This window comes from Pollicipes pollicipes, unplaced genomic scaffold, assembly GCF_011947565.3.
Source record: "Pollicipes pollicipes isolate AB1234 unplaced genomic scaffold, Ppol_2.1 Scaffold_4219;HRSCAF=4965_pilon_pilon_pilon, whole genome shotgun sequence".
NCBI lineage: Eukaryota > Metazoa > Arthropoda > Thecostraca > Pollicipedomorpha > Pollicipedidae > Pollicipes > Pollicipes pollicipes.
Genome location: NW_023596448.1, coordinates 16,782,278 through 16,804,786, shown reverse-complemented (window position 1 = coordinate 16,804,786; position 22,509 = coordinate 16,782,278). Strand labels below are relative to the sequence as shown.

Here is a 22,509-nt window from a genome sequence, read left to right as displayed (position 1 = left end):
TGACAAAGAGTGCCCTCGTTGAGAGTCCAAAGAGTTTATCGGGCTGTGCTGTCTGCGTACACCAGTGACGAAACGCGAATGTATGCCAATGAACGATCAGTTTGGAGTTCACGTTCGGTTAAGTGACTTCAGTCATGATGTGTCGCATAGAACGTTGGCATGTAACCTCACTACCTTTCAGGCGCTGCCTACCTTTTCGGTTGACATAAAGGTCACTTTCCCCGACGATATCAACATTTGACTGTCCGATTCCAGACCTCTTGAAGTTCGCGAGACCGGCGACTAACACACCACTCGTACTCTGCCGATTAACGTTGCAGTACAAGGGCCAAGTTTTACCAAAGCCTGATTAAACATGAGGTGTTGCCGGTGCCCCGCAACTGTACACCGCTGGCGGTTTTCGCCTCTCTGTTGCTGGCAGACAGCGGCGCTAAGTCAGCCAGTACCAGACCAAACTAGGACGACATTTGACTGCAGAGAGATCGCCTGTCAAACTTTGAAACTGATCGCCTAAGCACCAATGTGCCTGATCCATTCACCCCGTGGCAACCGATGGCTGTCAAACTTTGGAGTTTGGTGGTTCATGTCCACTCGGCTATCAAGCAGGAAACGTGCACCTAAAATCACTAGCTTTACATTCGGGTATCGGAGGTGTTTTGACTCTCTTTGCAAGCATGCTGCCAATTTTGGCCCCTTTCATTTAGATTTAAGACGAAAACTTCAAAAATAATAGGATAGTTGTCCTGCGCTAGTCTATCAAAATATCTTATTTAAGGGAATGTTTCACGTTTGAAGATGTTGAGCCAAATATCAGATATAATGGAATGAGCCTACTTTCAGCTGTTGGTATAGATTTAAGTTGAAAACACTGCTCTACACAACATAAATTCTCTGTTTATTGAATACGCTCTTCAAAACGTTATTGTTTAATTGTCATTGTACCTTGCACAACATTGACTGGGAGTCAACTGACGGCTGTTATATCTGGAAATTGTGCTCATGCGAGCGCCAGATATGACCGACTCGATAATTATGTCTTCTTGGGCTTGATCGCTGCATGGCTAGTGGAATGGCGGGATTTTAATAGCGTTATTATGGCGTCATGGATGTCCTGGGTGGCCGTGGAATAGTTGCAGTGAAATAGTTTGCACATCTCCCGCGGCGTGTAGCTCAGAAATAAAATGGATTTAGGTCTCAAGCAGAGCAGGGCTGTGAATTCCACTGAATGATCTTCAACATGGCTATTTCAAATCCAAACCCTACACAAACGTGGAGCATCCCTTTAAAATAATACTAATGGTTATAACTAGGTTTATTTCATCGCATGAAGCGCTTGCTTTAATAGCTTCAGATCTCGGACAATACATTTCATCTAACCGGGGACTGAGACATCCTCCATATGATGACCTTTTGCTCCCCCCCCCCCCCCCCCACCGCAACCAACTTACGTCTGGCGCCTTTACCTCGGCAATTTGTCTGTAATTACCAGTTAGCTTTTGTGTCTGGCCGCGCATGAATTATTTGATCAATAAGTCACAACAGCCCTGTCATCAGATGTGCTATGCAAGCGTCTAGCTTAATGGTTTTCCATGCCCATATGTGGCGAATCGGCTAGTATAACAAACCTTGTCTAAAGTACTAACTTACGAGTTTTGTGTAAACAGGAAGAGCACAGGAAATATGTCCGACTGAGTGAACTGACATTGGGCTGACATGATCTTGTGCCGATCTTACTCCGGGTCTTGCACTTTGACGAAGATTTCTTTAACTTGTAAAAACTTGACTTGACCAGGGATGTCAGTCGCGTGACGAATGCCAACTCAGCAGTTCCCGTGTAATATTGACCTGAGCTATCAACTGCGGTTTAAATCCTATCCCGACGATTAATTCGTGAGATGTCCAGAGGGAGGGAACTTCTCCGAACTACAGAGTAGCGTGGCTGACGAAATAACACAGAAGATGCCAGCTTACGGCACAAATCCTCTCCGCACATTTAGTTCATCTCACCGGCTGTTTGGAGGGCTTCTACGCATACCGACGTGTAGTTGTCAATTGCAAAAAAGCAAAACTGAAGATGATTACTCCGGAAGAAAAGTATTTACCATCGACGGCATCCCATTAGCTTTACAAGACGTTTGCAAGGCTTAGAGATCTTAGTTGGTAATGGTTTGGATCTGGACCAATGACGGATATTTTTTCTTGCCCATTTGGAACAGATGCGTTGTTTGCGCAGAGGTCTGTGGCCCGGCCGGGCTGGAGAGATGCTGACGTGGCTGCTTATGTTGTGCCATGAATTCTTCTCCTTTCCATCAAGACAGTCTGACTTGACCCATCAACTATTATTTCAAAAATACAGGTCTTCTAAATCTCTCCATTAGGAATTGGCAAGTCACTGACAAAGCGAAAGCTGTAGTGATTCTTAAAACCGTTTAAGCAAGAGGAAATCAAATAGATCCAGGGAAAAATAGGTAAATAGCCTTTACATGGGCAAATACAATGGTGACCTTCCACACACGTCTAAATCTGAACCTGGTTCAACTAGTACCTTGCAGCATGTCTGGTCCAGCAGAACACGATGCGTCTATTTAATTACGAACTGTTGTCTTTCACTGGGAAGAAATTTGCCTTCTTTATCGGTTTCCAAGCACAGACGCTTACTCTGCCCTATGCGTGTAGTTTTCGTAGAAGCTTTTAGAATGCTTGCCACGGCGTTAATTAGTGAAAAGCTTTGCGTCGTCCTTTTCGTTGGAAACTTCATGCTTGATCATGGATGATTAGTGATAATTAATGACAGAGGGCTGAGAAAGCTCATAATTAATCATGGTGGGAATCAATGTCGTAGGAGTCTCAACCTCACTGCTCGCATTATGGCCTAGCGCGCGTGTTAAGTTTCACCCGCCTTATGTTGGTAACCTACGTCGTCTAACTGCTTCTCGCGTGGCATAATTTTACACGCTCAAAAACATCGCTACGGCGTCATATCACATCATCCAAATACTTAATTAAACATCCAATGTGATCCCATTTCGCCGGAGAGTAGAAATTATCAGCTTGCATCCTCTTGGAGTAAAACGAGTGTTTCATTATGTTTTACGGTGTGCTTGTAGTAGACATAAAACCCTAAAATTTAAGATAAAACGTAAATGCTAGAATAAACTTTTTCATTTTGTGCACTGTACATATATATATATATATATATATATATATATATATATATGTTTGCACATAGGCATATACATAGGCATATGCATAGGTATATACATAGGTATACATATGTTTACATATATATATATATATATATACATTTATATATATATATATATATATTGGAATATTTTGGCAGAATTCTTTCTTTGATACATGTTTGATTAAAAATAACTGCTGACGCAGCATTAACGAGCTTTTGATGCATCGTTCTAGCTTCCGGGCCTTTGACTTTGCGTCATCGCTTAGATTAAAGATGGTTCGTACAAAATTACTTATATATTCATCACTCCTTCCATTCTAACGTTTCGAGATCTTATCTCATCTTCGGAGAAGACTAAATTGCACAAGAAATAAGTTTTGAGTTTTAAAGGATGAAAAAATTGTGCCACTACTGTTGGAAAACATCTTTTAGTACGGAGAACATAAATGAAGCACAACTAATTGAAGTAAGACGGATTGCTATTTTCATCTTCATACATGTAAGAAGCACTCATAATGGGAACATCACAAAGACACAATGGGAACACTATTGTCACAATCACATCGGAAGTGCTCACCGCCCACCACCTAGTAGCTCAAGAGTTCTGCAAGAATTTGTCTGTCTGTTTAAGGCCGGAGAGAGTTCGTTAATGAATATGCTTTCCCAAATTTGAAGACGTCTTCTGTCACTGCACGTCCGTAAAATGTCAGTGCTGTCTGTCAGTTGTTGTCGTGTCAATGTCATGTCGTGTTCCTGTCGCATGTGGTCCAGGGGTGCCCCGTCACGTAAGTGCATTGTCGGGCGTCGTGAGAGTGTCGTTGTGGTCACACCAATGTAGTGTGTGGGACGAAGTTTGCAGCCTTCGATGTTGCATTGGAATTGATACACTACATTGGTGCATTTCAGTTTGTCGTGTTTGTCTGGGCTGTTTCTCATAAGAAAGTTCGATATCTTCTTATTACAATAGTAAATGACTATGTCTATTTTGTGGTCGTTTTTGCCTTTAACATGTTGAGAGATAATTTCCCGTAAAGCTTTTTCACCCTGTTTGTGAGCAGATGTCACTTGATTTTGATAGTACAGTTTGACGTTCGGTTGGATGTCTTGCCTTGGTTTGCTGTCAAAGTGTCTTGTCATATGTCGTTGTGTCTCGTTTTCAATGTCAGAATTTGAAAAACCGTTGTTCACCAGGATCTGCTTGATTCGTGTCAATTCTGAATGTAGTCCTGTCCAATCACAGCAGTGCTTAAATGTTCGTCGAAGAAAGGACCTTATGACGCGAATTTTGTAGCGTCGAGGACACTCACTGTCAGCATTTAAGCACCGTCCGTTGTTAGTCTGTTTTCGGTATACAGTCGTTTGAAATTGTGTCCCTTGTCCATCAACAGCTCCGTCAAGAAAGAGTATACGTTTTGCACACTTTGCTCTGTTGTGAATTTTAAAGCCAGGACCGTTCTGTCAAGGTGTTTTTGCCCCATGTCCCTAACATGTATGATATACATATTCTATATATATAGATTATATATGTTATATATATTACGGAATATATTGATTACACAGTAAATGATGCATTCAATCTTGACCTATGCCTTATTTTGACAGAGTTGATCCAGCCCCGTACGCAAGCAAAAAACTCTATGAATTTCAATGCAACCATTTGGCACTGCGGAAGGTAAGTGCTCAGTTAAATGCAACCTTTAGCAATGTCTACTTTCGAGCATCTTCTAATGAACGTCCCTTTATCTAACATGTAAAAGACCAGCATGTTTGCTTACATGTTGCTTCTTTCACTGCCTCAGCTGGAAGTGCAGCAACCTCCTTTTTTTCGTTTAGGTGGTTTTTACGTAAGGTTCTGTGGTCGCTGGGGGCCTCCAGTCATATCCACGGCGTAGCCCATATGCCAATTCCAAACGCTTTTGACCGCTCATTCTGCGCTATTTGTGCCACGTATTCCGCCGGGAAAACAGCCCCAGCCGGCTCTGGACGGACAGCCTGGATCCATCAGGGCCTGCAGCGTCCCACGCTATTGGACTTGCTGCCATGGCGCATCATGCCCACACGACGGTTGAGGGCATATTTAGATCGCATGAGCTTCAAATTCTGGAAAACCAATGCGCTACAGAGATAATGTTACAATGCTAATGGTAATACCTGCGACCCACAACTGCAAAAAAGAATCAGGCACGGCGTGCAAAAAGACACGGAGCGCCGTTCCAACAGGCTACTAGTCATGGATGCAAAAAACTCTGCAGTGACTGTACATTTTTAGTTAATCGTACATGGAAATACATAACGCACTTGGGTCACCTAGAGCTTAAAATCAGTGTGCCAGCTTATTTAAATTTCAGTTGCAAGAAACTGGTGGTAACTGTAAGCCACACTACACTCCAATGAGCCGGAATCCAATCGTACAGACAGATTGCTGGCAAACTTAACCAATTCGCTGTTGCGCGCTGCGGTCAGATCTCGAGCCCGCGGGCAAGACCTTATTGCAATTCATGTATTGCATCCAAACACCGGCCTACAGCAGATCAGTCGCGTCATGGTAATTCAAATCACGCATTTTGACCGAAACATCACGATATCTTAGGTGGTTTGCTCGAAAAATCGCAGCACACGATCGTTGAGTCCACTGATCACCCGATCATAATTTCTCATGTACAACAATTGTGTCCCTAGGGTGGCGGAACCAAATGCATCCCGTGCAAATAACTGATACAAAACGAGTTCATAGCAAGACTTCCGCCAAGAGCCCTATTTCATCTGGAAAGTATAAGGTTCTTTGGAAAGAACATAAAAACCTGCATTCGCAGCACATCTTAGATGCACCATATGCAGTTTGTGTATATTCTCGTGAAACCGTTTTTGCCCAGATTGCTGGCAAATCTGCTGCACAATACGGCCTGTTCACCACACACGTGACAACCGTTGGGGTTGCTTGCGGTTGGCGCGTGCGCGAGCCGCTGCCGCGCTGCGGCTGATGTTCTGCGTCGCCGGCTGCCGCTATCACGCCTCTTCACGAGAGCAAAGTCTATAAGAGGAGCCCATTGGTCCGCGAACGATCCGGGTGATGCTAAGCGCACGATTCATGCCGTATGGACTCCGGTACACCTGACTTCAACACTCACGTGAGCCAAAAGGCTGATGTATAGTGTGTGGCGCAGGACCGGCCTATTGGCGGGCTGTTAGGTCCGGCCAGGCACCATAAAGGGCTGTCTCTCTGTACATGGTTGTGTGTCCGTAACCACGGTATCTCACCTACATCGTTTTGTGGTGATAACATTTAAATGGGGCAGAAACGGAACCAGATGCATTGAACAGATTAACCTTGAATCTCGTGGACGTACGTCCAACTTGGCGAGGACCTCACGCAATGGGCGAATTACACCGGCAAGGGTCCTCTGGATATCAACCCTGGAAGCCCCTCGTCTTGTACTAATCCATGCATACTTCATGCATTCAGCGCCCCACCATATTCACTGCAAGCATACACAAACGCTTGCGTTCACATCATATCATTCATTCTTGGCTCGCCACAGCGTCCTCCTCCCTTTCAGTGCCTTGGTAGCATGATCGTCACGTCTGCGTGAGTCCTCGTTGAGCTGAATTAGATTTAATTAGCCTGTTTTAATAATTCAGTGGAGCCACGCCTATGCTCTGTTCAAACTTCATCAGGTCGATTTATTGTCAGCTTGGCACGGACGCGGCGACTGGTTCAGCTCGAGTGTACCACGGCTGGATGACGACACGTTCTCTCGCCTGTCCTCCAGTGTGACGGCTCGGCCCATTTGGACGACCCTCCCTCGCGTGTTGTCCACGATGGGACGGCCCACTGTCCCTTCGGCGACGCCCACCGCTCGCAGCTTCCCGCTGCTGCACACACGCTTTCGGTAGCGCCCTGCCCAGTAAGGAGACGTCGCCTCCCGGCTGCCGGCGTGAGCCGTGCGAGGCGCTGTCCCACGGTGCTTCCGTCAGAGGCCTGGAGGTAGACAGCGTACCTCATGGGACGGTGGAGCCTATCGGCAGAGAGCGAACGACCTCGACCACGTGATTAACGGCGGGCTTGATGAGTATCAGGTTGCGCTGTCAGCGGGTCTAAGCCGTGGAAAACAACGCGGAAATCGATTCAACGGCTTATCCACCACCGACGTCATTCATTTAACCTTGACCTTAGACGATTTATGAACAAGTAAGAGCTTTTGCTCACGTGTCTGATACCCATAATTGCGGCTAAGCTCTCTCACTTCGCTTTTAGATGGCTGTATTGGATAAGGTATCAGTTCCATGCGTACGGCACATGACCTTGACAACAGGACTGGTACGGCGTGCGTGCGGTACGCTGTACGTGCGTGCGTGCGGTACTGGTACATTGGGCACCCTCCTGTGTAGCATGTTTGATCATGACGCAATGATTTCGCACCATGAGAAACGCTTCTTAATTAAATGCGCTGTGGAAGAGGTCAGATACTCCAAAGTAACACTTAAATAAGCTCGCCTTGACCTGTGACCTTAATATATACCTAAGTTGTTGTGTGGTGTGAGAGCACACACCACGGTGCTATCGATTGCTATTTGAATTTTTGAATTCGGTCCTCTCTGTTCTTGAGATAAGCAAGGGGGGATCAAATCTGCCCCCTCGGTCAAGGGCTGCGCGCTGGAGAGCCCAGTCAACGCCGAAATAATGCAGCTTCACGCAACACTGTGCTACATAGCCTCGAATAAGCTACGATAAGCGACCAGCGAGAATGTTAGCCGGCTCCACCATAGTACTGGGAGAACAGAATTTGTACTAAGGCGAGGGGGGGAGAGGAAAAGCCATCTTGGTTATTTATTTCCAGTCTAGACCCATGGGATAAATGCTAAATCTGAAGAAAGTTGAGACCTTATTCCGATTTCAGACACCCACGCCTCTGCGCAAACGTGCTCACCTCTCCCGCCGATAAAAGTTAAACAGATTCGCTAGACATGAGCTCGCAAGGCACATGCTCATCGTTGCCGTTTAATTCGGTCTGATCTGTTTGGGGATGTACGTACCTACCAGCAAAAATATATTTTTACTGGTAAGAAGGTAGCCGGTGATGAGGCCGTGCATCTCCAGCAGTCCGAGCGCGCACGTTTCACTTTTTACTCTGATCGCATTTTAACCGGAAAGCCACTTCTAATCGAGACATCATCTTGCTTTTATAGATAAGACATTAGTGTTATCCTTATTCCTCGGAGAAATACCAGGAGAATGGAGATATAGTTGGGTTGATTTTTCGGCAACATACCTCTATCGAAACAACAGCGGAAGTGTTTGAAGTGCTCTTCTATCGTTTCGATCAAAGCATGTCACCGAAATATCAACCCAACTATATCTCCATTCTCCCGGTTTTTCTCCGAGGAATAAGGATAACACTATTGTCTTAGGTATGTCAATAATGCCCCTCGCTAATGCGCTGAACAGCTTACGTAATCATCTTGCTTCCCACTAAATTCTGCGCATTCGGCCCCACTTTATAAGCACCTAATCCCAGCAGTTTGTTCATTATTGGTACGGCGGCAGTCCGATGTCCCGGCCGCCCATCTTTGCAGCATTTCTCGAATGTTTCCAACTTTCACGCCCATTCCATCGTAATGGTTGACCGCATAAGCTTGCAAAGCACATCATCGTATTTAACGTAAGTTGTTCAGTGGATTAGTGAGGAACATTATTCACATAAATAAGACAGAAGTAACAGTCTTATTCCTCGGAGAAAAGCCAGGAGAATGGAGATATAGATAGATCGATATTTCGGCAACATCGCCTTTATCAAAGCAATAGCAGAAATGTTTGAAGTGTCCTGATATTGTTTCGATAAAGGCATGTTATCGAAACATCAACCCAACCATATCTTCATTTTCCTGATTTTCCCCTGAGGAATAAGGCTGAAACTACTGTCTCATTAAATCCGACGTTAAATTCTGCGCGATTAGGGCACTGGTCATGTGCACCTGCCGCTAACTGTTTGTTCATTATGGATACGACGGCAACCTGCTGTTTCGTCCTATTCGTATAATTACCGAGAGAACGTTTACGCTTCTCATGTCGTTGCATTACGCCCAATGTTAAGCCACATAGGCTTGCAAAGCACGTAATCATATTCGCTATTACATTTTACGTCATCGTCTGGCCGGCCGTATGCACCTCCCACTAACAGCTTGTTCGTTATCTGCGCGAGGATTTCCGGCGTTCCAGCTGCCCCATAGCGTCACGCCCACGGTTAGCCACCGAGCCGCATTGAAGTCTCGGCGCTAGTAGCGTCACCACCCTGTTCAAAGCCTGTGAAAACCCGACTTATGGCGAAGCCCATCCACGGCTTCCCCTGCAGCAGGCGCCCTCCTGCTGCTGCGGGGCGGCCACGCGCAGGCTCTGGCGGATCTGCAGGCCCCCCTACACTTGCCAGGCTCCGCTCGGCCTAATGGTTTTGTTTGGTTCGGAGGGGGAGCTCATGGCCACGGCCGGCATCTTTGCTGTCTCATGTCGTGCCATGCCGGGAAGCTCCACCGATCCCGAGCGGGCGGTGTGAAAAAGGCCACGTGTCGAGATGCATGCCTACACAATCGCTGAACCATCACGCAACAAAATCCCTGAAAAACACAGAAACATCAAAAAACGCCCACCGCACCATCACGCTTATGATAAAACATCGAAGGCGTCGACCGCTTGAAACATTTGAAACCTTGACGTAACGTGAGACCTGGCAGGGCGGTGAATCTCCGTCTGTTTTTCTTCTGCCGCTGTCCATTACGCTGCCCGGAACAGGTCTGTTTTCTTTTTGTCCGTCTGCCGTTGCGCTCCTCCCCCGCTCTGGCGCATGCGGATGCCTTACAAAGCCGGCGGGACGGGCGAACAGCGCTGGCGCGGTGCGGCGCAGCACACAAACTTGACCACGTGTGGCGGACGGTGTCGTGCAAAGTCTGACTCTTTTATAAAATCATCAGTAAAATTTTAGACCGTCACTTTGCTTGGCGTGCTGAAGGCGTTTAAGTATTGAATGCGATGCACGTACTAAAAACCTTCTTCCGGATCCTGACGTATTAAGTGGCATTTGTGATCGTCTGACATTTTGAGCAAAAATAATGTGGCTTGTATTCCTGATGCAGAAAGCGAGGGTGGGCATGAACATATTTGTTTCGTTTCACCAGGAACGTTGTTACCGAGTGGCACAGCAGTTGTAATATAGGGGAAGTTCGGTGCACTACTTCTCTAAAATGTAAGGTAAAGCGAGTAATCCGTTTCGGAACAGCTTGGTAAGGCGGTCAACGTTGACGGCAGGATGTTGGTAAGGAACCATTTGAGCCAGAACGTTCTTTTTTCATATTATTTGACATCACTGATTAACGGATAGCCCATAACTGCATTATGTTGTCCGTTGGTAACAACGCCACCCTACCACAACCAGACTGAACTGTTGGTTGCATCGGAGCGTCAAAGCTCGAAATGTGCATGGTGATAATAATGAGTCCCCTGGACATGCGTGGATGTGTAGTTGAACACGTTTGCGTTGCACATCACCTACCGCAGTTTTGCTCGTCCCTGCCGTCAGGACAGTCGTCCTTCGTGTCGCAACGCTTCAGAATGTCGATGCAGGAGTTGCCGCAGGAAAACTCGTTGCTCAGACAGCCTGCCAGCACAAGGAGGTTTGTTACCGGCGTATTTGTTTCCCTGCGAACGAAGTACATGCATACTTGTCATGCCTTGACCCGTGATAATGATTGTTAATTATGATTGTTTCGAGTCAAAGTCTGAATGAAATGAGTCCAGACTGTGTGCAGAGGTTATTATGGCTCTTCAGTTAGCAAAATAACACTATAACCACGGGCGGACTGCTCAATTTTTGGGCCTAATCCGATTGTGACTAGGCAACATTTGATCCACATCCGAAATCCATTTCCATAGGTTTGGTTCCAGTGGAATTGGGGTACATCGCAAAAAGTATGTGACATTAGAACAGGCCTGCAGGAGTATTTATTTGCTTCAGGTAAGAAGATAAAGCATTTGCATTGCATTGACTGCGTTCGCAAATAGTCAGCAGCAAACAAGTACTCCCCGATTCGGTTTCAATTCATTGATCATTTCAGCCCATGTGCATGTTGCTATAGCCTCTCCGAGTTTTAAAAGTTTCAAAGGGTGATCTTTTTATCGACCTATTATCTTTATTTATTATCCAAAAATCAATCACATTTTTGAAATGCGGATGTCATGTTGTTTTAGGGAACAAACGTTACAAATACTCTTAAACTTCACCCAAAATAGATCTAGGCAATGCGTGATGAATTTAAAATGTTATGATCACTCCAGGCTGCCATGTGAACCCAAGTATCACCTATTTAGAGCGTTGGACCCTGGTACGAAAACTTTCCATCTGGTTTCTTTTCCGGGCCAATCCAGAGATAACAAGAAAATCAAGTACAAAACACCCGATACGTGTGCCAACAACTTACCACACAGCGTGACAGCCTCGTCTGCACCGTTGGAGCAGTGGGGCACGCCGTCGCAGGTCAGGTCGCGACCCACGCACTCCAGCGGTGAGCACAGAAAGCTGGTCCCATTGACGTCACAGGTGCTGTTTGCCGGCAGAGAACGAGCTTCACTAACGACCGCACTGCTGCCTGCAAGCATCGAAGAATCCTTTTGACGGTTTGCAGGCACCTGGGTAATCATATCAGACAAAAACAAACTGAACTGAAGGACAGATATCAGAGGACGAGCGCGCACCGAGCAATGACGTAACATGGAACATCTATAGCAGAACGGCAATGTACCAAACACTTTGTTAGTCCCTTATCGACCTCTCTTAATGGAATGCAATATGCTTTAGAGAGCAAACAAAGTCAGTTTGCTAGGGCAAACCAATTTGTATATAGCTCCAGTAAGACGCTTTTTGTCGCGTAAAACGAGTTGGGTGATAACGCTGTGCCACTACGCTTACGTTAACAAAGCTGGAAATGCAATCATTTAACTTTGGGAAGCCCATGCAGCCAGATGCCGCCAGTGCGTTGGAGCATCTCCTGTCGTGGGTTGAGCGGACAGAGCTGCATTGATATCTAACTTTCACATGCTGATCTACGACTGCTCCTGGAAGTTGTCTGCCTTTGCGCCTGACAAGGCGATGCCATGTTGACGACAAGTTGGGCGAAGTCGGAGTTGTTTACTTTTCGGTGTCCGTGACATAAACACTGCAAACTCGCTTATTTTCAGATGGATGTTATTCACAGTGAGCTGAACAACACTCCTGTGTAGTCTTAACCGCACGATATCCTTTGGTTCAAATCCCATCCAGTGATGTATTAGATTGCGTACCTGGCAGAAAGTAAAAATTGCCTTAAGCTGCTGGTGTTTCGGCAATGTGCCTTCTTCCGCCGAAGACGACCGATATTTATTGTACTGGAAACAACGATTTATAGAAGAATCTGGCTACCAAGGAAGTGTATTGTGGAGTGCTTTACATGTTGTGATTTTCATTGCAGGGCATAGTTGCTAATATATTTCAATCGTTGCTTGATGTATTTGGGTCAGTCAGAAAATCCTGTTAGGTCCCTAAAGAACGAATATGGTAGGCATATACAAAACTTGGTTTTAGAACGGCGGCGCCTGCGGCTTTCCGGCCGGTTATGAACTTTATTATGGGTCGGAGTTGAGCTGGCCTAGAATTTTATATCGCTACATTCACATACACTGTTCAACTTAATTCGTGTCTTCACCTTCTGAGGATTCTGAAATCTGACACCAGCCCAACAAAACGCTCCCAATTGGCAGATTCGTGGCTAGTGCTTGAATGCCTATGACCGGCCTAACCCATGTGCCCACAATTTGCCAATGAGACTGTCCGTTTCTCTTGTACCAAACGGCGTATGTTTCTTATAGTTGCATTCATGTGTTACAGAGATGGGAACGTGGTTTCAATTGGTGGTGTCGGAATTTTTGCATTAATTACACATAATGCTTGCAATTGCCTTAGACAAGTAAAACAACGTTTCAGAACGGTGAACTTTCTAGTTGAGAACGGCTTGGTACCACCAGCGGCTGCAAATCTCTAATTCAAGGAAAATCCTGACAGGTCTGGCCGGCCGAGGCCACAATATTTCCTGAAATGACAAAGATGAGCTCGACCTGCGGCCTCACTACGAATTATAAGTATCCGTGGCATCAAGCAAAAGCCTATCTTTATCGCAACATCATGACATTTAACAGAGCTTCTACGTCACCAGTGCAATTTTATCCACAACTTCCACATTCTGGATTTCGGACGCCACTCAGGCTCCGTGTGGTTGGTGGCGAAGTCCCGTTGCCCCAGCAAGCTAGTCAAACTGTTTTAATCAGGCCCAGCTTCAAAGTGCTTCTCAGAATCCACCATCCGAATCATAATCCAAATCACAATCCAAGAGCGCGCACATCTCATCGCGCCGGAGCGCAGAGCCGGCGAACAATGCCTCGTCGACATATCGGAAACCAATAACTGTCCTGTCCACACCACCGCAACGTACGGCACGACCCTCTCGCCACATGCACAATTACGAATTACCATGCGCTGACTGGCAGCGGCGAAAGCGGTCGTGCTGAAAAATCTGGAACACCAAACACGGTCTGATAAAGTTACAATGAAATATGGCTGGCCATGCCTGCCGGAGACGTTCTGGAAATAGATGGTGCAACGTGATAAATCGCTTCGTTTGGTTACTGCTAGGAGGCTCAACACACGCAATGCGCGGACGTAGTAGCTGCAACGAAACTAAACCAAATATCCTTGGGATAAATGCAAGGTGTCAAATGTCACATCCTAGTGAAGACCAAATGCATGGCAAATGCTAATGAGTTCTCCCTTTCGCAAGAATAAAGATTTCGCAGACATACGGCGCAACATATCGCGTTACGAACAGTACGAGACGAGACCATCTATCCCAGTTCCTTGACGCGTGACAACGCAGCGATCTTGCCGCGCATAGTTGCTATTCCCTAATATTTCCGGATGAATATGTTAGATGCTCATCTCAGGCCACATCTACGCCACGTCACGCAGCCGGTCGAAATTGCGCTCGACGTCGATCGGGCGTGAAGACGAGAGAGCTCTCGAGCTGTGGCGAGCATCAGCGTGTCGAGAGCATGCCCGACCCTGATTGGGCGCGAGGACAAGACAGTCTCGATCTGTGTCGAGCGTCAGCCGGTCGAGAGCGCGCTCGACGCCAATCGAGTAGGGGTTGTGGGGCCAGTCGCCCGAGACTGAGTGGGCAGGTGATCGATCCGCAACACGACGGAGGGACGCCAGCCCGCCCCCATTACTGACAGCTGTTGTCAGGTCACGTGGCCTGCCGATGGCACCGAGACCTGCCGCGAACTTGACAGATGCCTACACTGCTAGACCATTTGAAGGGCTTCAAGGGGCTACTCCACATTTGTATGGAGTTTTGAGCTGAATGGCCGTCTTGAAGATCATTAGGTGCAGTTCACAGCCTTGCCCTTCTGAAGACCTAAACCTGTCTGGTTTCTGAGCTAAACGCCCACGAAGATGTGCGGGCTATTTCAGAGAGACTAGTTTAAGGTCGCCCAGGCATTCATGACGCCACATTACCGTCGTCCAATCCTGTCATTCTCTTAGCCATGAGGCGATCAAGGTCAATAAAAGTATAATTGTAGAGTTGTCCATATCTGGCGTTCGTGAGTATGATTTCCAGACACTGTAGTCAATTGGCTCTCGATCAATGTTGCACAAGGTACGTTGGCGCAATCAAACAATGACGCGTTGAGAAGCATATTTACTTGAGAGAGAAACTGTGTTGTCCAGAGCAGTGCTTTCCAATTAAAAGCATACCATCTATCATAAATGAGCCTACTTCATCATGCCCGATGCTTGTAAATCTTATGCATCTTACCATGTGGAACATTCCGTTTAATCATCCTCTAGCCGCTCTGAAACTGCTCACTGAGTAGCGCAAATAATCATTTTTGTCACGGAAAGCCCACCCCCATAACACTACAACGCATCGTGCTACCGATTTAATGTATGAAACTGGCTCGAGCTGTTGGGAAAAATCGTTAATATCTCAAACTTTATCCGTTGTATCTCATCGTGGATATCTAGTTTACTTATTTTGAAGCGAGCTGCCGCCGTGAGGCGACCTGAAAGAACACGGCGCACAGCAATAATTTATAATGACGTCTCACGAGAATGTTTTTTTCGAACAGAATGTACCGTTGAGCTAGGGGGCTAGTTTGTTAAAACTTCACGCTATCGATCTATGCCCTAACAAGGGTGCTGGAAACACTAGGAATGGAGGAAAGCGCTGCAAACCTTCGCAATGGCTCAACGGTCAGCTGCTGGAACCTTACGACTTACGGATGTAAGGCTAACGATCCCTCGAATGAGCTACGTCTTCCGCACCGCGTCAACCAATCAGCCACCGCGCCTCAATAGGTCAGATCGCGCTCAAAACCGCGTTTGAATAAAAAAACTCCAGTTGCCATTTTTATGCTTTCTGATCGCTGCTTCACATGTAAAAATGACAAAGGCATTCGATGCTGCTGCTCGTTATTTCCTTCGGCAATATGCCAGTGGGGACTTCGTCTCCAACAGTAACCGATGTCGGGATGCTGTTGACGGCAATCTGTGTGCTGTGTGTGCACTGTGTGTGCACAATCTGTGTGCACTGTGTGGTTATAGAATGCCTTACTTTGAGCACAGCCCCGACGCGAAGGCATAAGGGAAGGTCAGTGGTGGAACAGAATTGTACTGCAATAATGAATCGGACGGGATCGCTCGCATTCCACGCGGCTGTGGGATGCTATTTATGCGGCCCAACAGGCCCAGACCTATGTCTTGGCGTTTATGTACGGACATGGCTTCCTGATGAAAACAAACTCGGCGGAACTCTCTGTCTCTCTGTGTCCCTCTCTCTCTCTCTCATCTCTCTCTCTCTCTCTCTCTCTCTCTCTCTTCTCTCTCTCTCTCTCTCGCTCTCTCTCTCTCTCTCTCTCTCTCTCTCTCTCTCTCTCTCTCTCTCTCTCCTCTCTCCCTCTCTCTCTCTCTCTCTCTCTCTCTCTCCCCCCCCCCTCTCTCTCTCTCTCTCCTCTCTCTCTCTCTTCTCGCTCTCTCTCTCTCTCTCATCTCTCGCTCTCTCTCTCTGATATGAATATAAAACGTTTGACGGATCTTGATAAACATTAACACACGCTCGGTTGGCCGGTTGAAATCCTTCGCTGGGATGGGATAAGGGATTAAATTGAACTCACGATATCTAAAAAATCAAGAGAGGTAGATGCACGACATTGACAGGATGAGTTGATCTGTATGCTAACTCACTTATGTAAAAATTATGGGTCCATATATTGTCACCTTTAAGTCAAATAAGGTCCAACAACGTCAAACTTAAGATTGATGCACAAAATGGTTTTCGACCTCTCATGCAGCCGTCTTGAACATAGATGCCTGTTCTAAGCCAAAGGTTATTGGCGTGCACTTCAGATCAGTGACCTTATGTGATCTTTACAAGGTCATGGTGAACAAAAACATTCTAGCTCGTTTTGTTTTTTAGTTAAGGAATACGCTAGTTAGTTTTAGTTAAGGAATACGCTAGGTGGTACCTTGCTAAAATAAATGGTTTGCCCAGGCTATTTTAGGCCAGTGGCCTAATCTGACCTTCAAAATGTCCATAAAAGATGCCTGTTGCGGCCCCTGTCATCAAGAGATTTGAAATGAGTATCAGAAATTACTGAGTACAGTAAGCTCACCAATAAAAAAAACAGATTAGTTTTGACCCTGGCCTGACTTTTACACCTGATCTTAGGTCAGTGGAATGTATTGCAATTCTAACTTCATTGTTTTATTGTCTTAGAAATATCTGAGAGATGTATGGACTCGTCTAGCACTCCGTTTTCGCATCAGGTTGAGCGATTCCCCAGAAATGACATTTTGACAGCCACGGCCTGACTTCGACCTGCCATAGGTCAGCAAAATTACACGGTACATCTAATATGTTTACCAAATATCGGTGTTCAATTCCTGCAGCTGTGAAAAGTTAAGCTCTGTTTAAACATTGTTTTGAAGAAACCACCGGGAGAGGGATCAAATTAATCTTCCTCCCGAGCGCGTATTAACGTTGATTCCCGCCGCTGGTTTAGATCAGTTCATGGTTCCGGTGGAAGCGCGCCAGCGTGTATCTCATCGCCTTGCCCCTGGAACCGGTAGATGCTTATTACAACGCAGGCAGAAATCCTGCCAGTCTTACGTGTGCGGTACTGGCACAGAGTCGGTAGGTCATCACGTTAGCATGCCTGCGCCGCTGTAACGGCAGAGCTTCGTCACGCGTACGCCGTGGCAACGCTCCGCGGCAGATTCGCCTACACATCTACGCATGTAACAATGTCGGCGCGTTTTCATTGCATGAGCGAATTGTAATGTAAGCTACAGGTTCTGCGTACCTGCTGTTCCCAAAGTCGTCAGAACTAAGACTGGGAACGCGTCGTTTATAAAGAATACCAAGGCGTCAGTCGACTTCGAAAAATATATGCTTACATATTTTATGATAGGACTCTGATAGTCCAAGCGGAAAGAAGTAAACCCATTCTATGGTGAAGGGGAATATTTCTTCAGCCTTGCAATATCTCTCGAAGAGCTTTTCTGGCTTTATCCGTGCCGAATCGATGCAGGTGTTTGCTGGGATATGTACTGTCGAATTCAAATGTAAAAAATTGTAATCCTGTAGTTTCAACAAGAGTCTGAACTTGACCCATTGGTGTTTTATCTTTTTAAAGGGTTTCGCCACAATCACAATATCCCGGAGACTACATTCGCTCAAATTAATGATTGCAATGCTCTGCAACATTTGTGATCGTTTGAAAATTATATTTCTGGAGGTTTGGAAACCATGCCCGGTTGTTAGCAACACTCATTATGGTTTTTGGGTGCCTTTGTTCGAAATCCAGCAAAAGCTTTTCACGACTTGTCGTCGTTCATTCTGGCCCGGTAGACCACCGAAAAAAAAATTCGCTCCAATAAAATGCGCAGCACCCAGTGTTCATCTCAGAACTACAAACAGTTTGAGGGGCCGGCCGGAACCTGATGGGACACAGAGGTAACTTCACTGCACAGAAGAAGAGCTGACGTCACGATACTGACATAATGAAATTGAGAGGAGTTGTTAGTGTTCCGTCCGTTGTAATGGGATCCACCGGCCGGGTAAACCCATGGACACGCACATAGAGTGGGTAACGAGATGGTTTGGGTGCATAATTCGGGAAAATTACTTTTACGGATACGTGTATAGGTAAGATGTTTATGCAATTCCGGGTAAATGCTTCACGAAGGACTACGTAATGTTCCTGCTTGCGATGCTGTTAGCCGCAATGGGCTCCATTCACTCAGCTTTTGCAACTATGAATGGGACGGGGCACGTTTTGGGTGTAAACTTTTGTAAGGCTCTTCCGGAAATTATCAATAAGATGCTTTTAAAATTCCAACAGTAGGTTACAAAGGATCAAAGTAACGGGTGGTTGGGGTGAAACGTCATGTCCGGCTGGTATATTGGGTGTGGGATAACACGTGCCCGTATGGGTAAAACGTCATGTGCAGCGGGCGGATTGGGTATGGGGGAAAACAGGTGCCCGTGGAGGCCCCTATCCTCCGCTACAGCCGACTGACATGAATCGGTTTATTGCGCGCACTGTATAGCGTCTCCCCTATGACTCCCGCCACTGTATCTATAGATGATAAACAATAGCTGGCTTAAATGAAGTGTTCCACATCCATATTCGGCTTTAAATAAAAAAAACCATCTTGAAAACCTTTCAGTGCTGTTTGCAATCCTGCCCTTCTCAATATCCAAACCCCTCTAGTTTCTGAGCTAAACGCCCGCGAAAATGGGGAAAGGTTGTCGTAGATGGTATTTTGAAGTCACCTTGGTATTTATGATGTCATAATAACGCTATTCAAATCCTGTCAGTCCATAAGCCATGCGGAGATCAAGATCAAGGAAATAGAGTTGACGAAGCGCTCCTATATGACGTTTGTGAGCACGATTTCCAGGCATAACGGCCATCGACTGGCTCTCGATGTTGTGCAAGGTACAATCGCGTTATCAAACCCTGACGCATTAGGGAACATTTTTATTAAACAGGGAACTGTGCTTTCTAGAGCAGTCTCTTCCACTTAAAAAGCGTTCCAGTGGTTATAAGCGAGCTTGTTTCATCATATGTGATGCTTGCTCCAATATCCTCGAATGTGAAACATCCCCTTTAAACATTAGCTGGTTTTATATTCAATATTCGTTCGTCCTTTCGGCACGCGTGAGTTACTGTTGCTCCTGCAGATCCTGATAATTTACCCTCTTTCATCCTGTTTCACGAGTTCTTTCGATTCTCCCCATACCTCACGCTTCATTTGTTCGTCCATTTTTCAGTTCGCTCCGGTAACTCTCTAGTCCCCCAGTGATACAAACGGTCACAAAGTAGTACTGACTCATAGTACCTTTCTAAATTGGGATCCTTAGAACCCTTGAACTCACGGATGTAATGTGCGTCGCGGTTCTTTTTGGACATGTCGAGTTGTTGCATACGACAGATCCGGTACCGCGCCAATGGGACAGCAGCGTGCAGCAAAAAACCTCGTCCTACGACCCGGAGTGGCTCTTATTCTTAGCTATCGCCCAGGCACCGTCATGGCCGTGAATGAGAGCATGTTTTTCATTGCCTGCCAGCCTGAAACATACAGCCGAGATTTGTATGCCGGCCTCACCAAGCATGACGCTATTCATAAGTGTTTTGACTAGTGCCTTGCGCGGTATTACCCCCACTTACGCGGGTTGTCAACGTCTATAAAGTTGTATGGCACTGGTTTTTCTTATCGTAGCCCTCCAACCGTTCTCCGCGAATGAGACTGGCCTTGCCGTCTGGAGAGGACAGTTTCATCACGCACGCCGCTCTGTAGCGCACTACGAAGCATCAAAGCGAGCACGTATGCTCTTCAAACGCACTTACTTCTTCGGGCTCGAGCATGATTGCTACTCCAGCTAGCGTCAAGCAATTAGTGAATAACTGTGACGCAAGCTGAGTGATTAAATATCGAGTGAGGTGCCAAGCATAGAAGACATAGTTAAAGATTAAAGTGAATGGAAATAAATACGCATACGCATAATAAATACGCGTAATAAATATGCATAGAAGTGAATGATTTAATCCGGATGAAGTTCAAGCCCATCACGTGTGACCTCTGTCCGAAATTGTTGAATCCAGTTACCCTTAAACGCTCAGGAGTTACTGTTTTTCTGCACCAGGGGTCCATATGCAGCCAATGAATCGAGCAATCACGACAATTTCCGGGGCAGAACTAACGATGACCCTGTTCGGAGTGATTCATTGCCCCGTATCGAATGTGGACAGACAAAACTTTCAAAATACTCCCGTCCTGCTGACGTAATTGAGTTTACTTTCTAGCAGGCTTAACAGCCTCAATCCAGTGCATAGTGTCCAATCGGTGATAATGAGTGAAATCACAAAGTAAGTTATTTTCGACTTAAAGTTAACATGAAAAAATCGTGTGCGTCGCGAAACGATCTTCTACTTGTCTAAATGGCACAGTTCTTCCTCCCCGGCTCCAATGTCACGTGAAAATAATTGTACGGGTCACGAAAATTTCTGATGCATATCGAAGAGACATGATTCCGGTTTGCTTGTGATCCGGTCCGACATCATTCATCGCGCTGTGACATTCCTCGCTTCCTCGATCCGAGCTATAATCACAATGACCACGCCTGGTGCCGATTGTGGTGCCGATAAAAATCAAGTAAAAAGAAACAAACATCCATGCACATCGCTTTAACGAGCATGCTGGAGCCAGGCCTGGCTTGCGCTGCCTACATCTTCTCCCCCATTGCACTAATCGCCAATTTTTTCCTCTCTACTGCCTGGCGCGTAGCCCTGGCCCGCACGCGGCGCGTGTCAGTGCGCTCCCCGGCTCCTTGAGCATCCGATTTTAGTTCATGGTGGGCTTTTAAACAGACATTGTATGATTGCGCTCTCGCATCCAGTTCACGTCTGATGACTGAAGCGTGGGCTTCGCAGAGAAATCCCCACGCTGAGGAGAGAGACAGAGAGGCCAGACACGGCGAGCAGGCTGCAGCTATCCGATTGTTCCTTCCACTTCGATGACTTCGGTTGCCGAGCGCCGAGTGCCAGACGCTGCCTGAGGGTGCGGGAGGGACGGTCCTGAGAGAGACAGCGCGCCACTCTCCCGCAGGTTTTGCTCCTCGCTTCCTCCCCTTCCGTGTTTCGGTACCGGGCTCTCTTACTCTGGCTCTCTCCGCTCTCCATCCATCTTGTGTGGACGATGGACGGTCCTGAATAGGCCGAATATTTCGGAGGGCGTGTCTTTTTTATGCACTGAGGCGAAGCTGGACGTGCAGTTCTGCCCGCGGGTGTTCCCTCTGGCGCTGATTGGCTCTCAAACTCCAGCATGGCCGCTGCTCTGTTGTGATGATACGCTAATAGGTTTGTTTGGGGATACTCACCGCGATAAACGGTTCTGTTATCGGCCGGTCGTGTGGCGTCTCCAAAGTGACATAATGTGAGCGTGATGTTGAGCAGGACGGCCTCAGCAGTCACTGGAGCTCCAAAAAAGAATCGTGACGACCAGTGTCGCGTTCTTTGCTTTTAAAAAGTGCATTCAGCTTGTGCCGACTTATCATCATTGAACCTAGCGATTTAATTTTATCATAGATCACTGATCAATTTCATTTCATCACAAATTCGAATGGGTGTGATTACGTCATACTGACCACAGCTGGAATTGACTTGTTTCTTAGGTAATGATTCTTTTCACCAAATTAATCGTGTCCCATCGTTAGATGAATAACTGATAGACACGTAGATTAAACTGTAGCACGATAGCAGGATGTTAACTGCATACAGAGCTGAAGAGAACATTGTTCGTGATATGATATCAAGAAAATTCTTCCCACAAAAGGCGGACGGCAACATTGAGCTTACAGTTGACTGCAAAAGTCGCGGACTATCAAACATAGTAAAAGAGAACAGCCTGTACGCAACTAATTTGATTCAGAAAGTGAGCAACGTTGTCTACTAGTACGCAACTAATTTGATTCAGAAAGTGAACAACGTTGTCTACTGGCATAAATGCTCCACCGGCGCGCGCCTACCAAGCTTGCATACCGGCCACACGACGACCACACCACCAAGGTTTGCAAGTGAATATCCATATGGCACACATCAAACAAGCGATATCCGATATGCTGTCATTTTCAATGGCATCAAACGAAAACGCGCACGCAAGCACGCACAAGCGTATATATAT

The 22,509-nt window shown here is 46.4% G+C and overlaps 1 protein-coding gene across 1 annotated transcript in view; it reads right to left on the bottom strand.

Moving 5' to 3' along the window:
• LOC119095982 (G-protein coupled receptor GRL101) overlaps window positions 1–22,509 on the bottom strand; it is a gene marked incomplete in the record, with an annotated part of 113,453 nt that overhangs the window by 74,284 nt on the left and 16,660 nt on the right.